The following is a 2,823-nucleotide window of genomic DNA, read 5'->3' as shown; positions in this document are numbered from 1 at the left end:
CTTGCTGCTCCTGATCAATCTAAGACCCCAGCAAGGGCTTTGTGTTCCTAGGAGGCCTGGGGGGAGCATCAGGAGTGTACCTTGGCTTCCCATAGACAAAGATGGGTCCCACTAGGTTCTGCCAGAAGTGACCAACTCCTGTCCCCACCCAAAGCCAACATACTGTGAAGTCAAGAGACCACTCTCAACTTGGCCTTGGTCCTCCAGGGCCTCCCTGGCTCGGAGCTTTTGAGAGCTTGTCTCTCCAGTTCCCACCCTCCAAACACTCAAGCAGTTCTAAGCAGGTGACCCACCTCGAACACCCACCTATTTCCACGGTGGTGGCTGGGGGAGCAGCTGGTCTTAACCAGTTGCTTCTTTCCTTAGAGAATTCTTTCCTAGCAGCTTCTTCAGCCCCCGTGTTCACAGGCATTTCTGGTCAAGCCCTTCTGCCAGTCAGACCCATGAATCCCTCACCTTGAACTTGGGGTAGGATTCCCCATCCCAAAAGATATCTCAAAAGAACAAATGTCATATGTTCAAAGACGACCTTCATGCAAAATACGAAACAAGTGGATCTATAGATAAATAAGCATATACATCTATTCTCATAGATGAAGTGTATAATGGAGACTAGTGCACCAGGAAGTCAAGATACATTGCAGAAGCCATGTCTACTCCCAAATAAAAGGACTCCCAAAGAATCAGTTAAATATACCTTAACAGTGTGATACGGTATTTTCTAGCTTTGTCTATTTGTACAATACCATGATGCACTTAAGTAGCAGAATATTAAACTTGTAACTGTTATAAAGGATTATATGTTGTGATAATATGGGGAAAATGACAGGAGGAGGAAAGGGGGAGAAGGAAAGAGAGGGAGGAATTCCTATACCTACAAAACTATATCATGGGAAATGGTAATAACAAAATCCATTTTTAAAAGGCATCACACGTTTCCTCTCTTCAAACTGCATCAGGAGTTCAGACACAAGGTCTGAACGGGTCCTTGCCTCATCCCTGCGTTCGTAAAATGGGCTGAGAATTAAATCCATTTAATTGAGCTATCTGGAAAACAATCATTTTAACTTCAAGGATACGCACTTTTCAGGCGATTAAAAAAAATCAATGCCTAGAAATGAGCACACAGAGGTTGTGCAATCACACTACTTCACCCTGGGAGGGATTGGGAGAAATCCCTCCCAAAGTCCTAAAAGTGCTCATGCTCCCAGCAATCCTATAACTCATCATTTTCTAAGTAAATGCCGACTGGAAACACCCATAGAAGGAGCAAAGAGGTGGAATTTGGCACCTACTTCCTTGGCATAGGAACATTCCAGGGACACACACACAAGCAGCAGCAACTGCAAGTCACTGGAAATCTCTTGTATCCTTGTAAGAACTCATTCCAGCCAAGGGCTGAGAGCCCAGGAAGGGGATCCGGAGCACCTAATGGACTCAGCCATCCCAGCTCCATTGCACCAAAGCCAGGAATGAGTTCCCAGGGGCTTCCTTTAGATACCATCCGCAAAGGTTCTCATGCATTGGACAGCAAAGTCTGTTTCCAGCGGCACTTCTAGATGAGGGCATTGCAACCTCTACAGCTCCATGCAAGAGGCCAGGTGCACAGTGCACTGCCTTGCACAGACACCAAACCACGAGCCATGTTCATGAACATTAACATATGACCAGCTCAGTCTACCTATTGTAACAAAACCCTCAATATTTAAAAGTTAGAGCTTTTCTGCTCAGAGATGAAGGATGATTCAGCACCCAGCATCTCTGGTTGGGGAGGACCGATTCTAGCTGATTTCTGATAAGCTGGGACCTAGGCATCACCATCCCTTTACCTCCTCCTTCATCCTCCTCCAACCCATCACCACCCCACACATACACCATTTATAAAACTTCAAGATCGAAACCTCTTAAACATGAGGTTCAGGGATCCAAGTGGAGGAATGCAGGAGGATCTCTTGGCACCAAGGCTGCAGCCCTGGTTTGTAATCGTATTTGCCGGTGGCTACAGAATTCATTCTGCTACTCTGAGCTTAGAGATGTGGGATTGGCTCTTGCAGATCCCATGTCTACATTCTGCCCACCCCTCAGCCTGAGAAATGCTCTACCCCAGAGAGCACTAGTAGGAGCCTGGAAGGCTAGAGAAGGAATTGCAAATATGTCGCTTGTTCAACATCCATTTGCAGCCTGCTTACCTTCTGTCCACTGTCTGATCTCTATCCACTTCCCATAGCAATCACTCCCTTTCATCCACCAAGCAATGAAAAGTGCTTCCAGAAGCAACTGAAGGCAACATTCTCAATACCAGCCTCTAGGGGTGCCCTCTTGTAGACACGAGCCAGATAGTAGGGGTACCCACCCTCCCCCACTCCACTGGGGACCCTTCCTCAGAGTTCAGGGGTACAGTGCCCCCGCAGTGCCACCTCTGCAAGCGCCTACCCTTGAATGAGTGTCTTCCCTTTGTTTCCCACAAGTATTTCTTCCATTGAGATTCTGGAGTCTGTTGGTCAGCTACCTGAATCTCTTACATTCACTGATCTCTGGTGCCTCAACCAGGGACCACTACACCTGCAGGCAGCTGGCTTCTCAATAGCGACAGTGTGACACCACTGGATGCCACCAGACAGCAAGGCAAGAAGAGAAGATTCCACATGGCCTACCCATAGACCACACACACCACCATGGCTTCTACCATCCAGGCCCTGAGCACACAGGAACAAGTTCAAAGTTAAAGGACAAGGTGAAATGTGTGACAAACGCAAATGGAGCTGAGCTTCTCTACATTTGCTGTACACCTCCCCCGGAGATATTGACTACACAGGACTCATG

The sequence above is a fragment of the Ochotona curzoniae genome, unplaced genomic scaffold (assembly GCF_017591425.1).
Source record: "Ochotona curzoniae isolate NIBS_2020 unplaced genomic scaffold, NIBS_Ocur_1.0 scaffold_2453, whole genome shotgun sequence".
Classification (NCBI taxonomy): domain Eukaryota; kingdom Metazoa; phylum Chordata; class Mammalia; order Lagomorpha; family Ochotonidae; genus Ochotona; species Ochotona curzoniae.
This window is presented reverse-complemented; position numbering follows the sequence as displayed.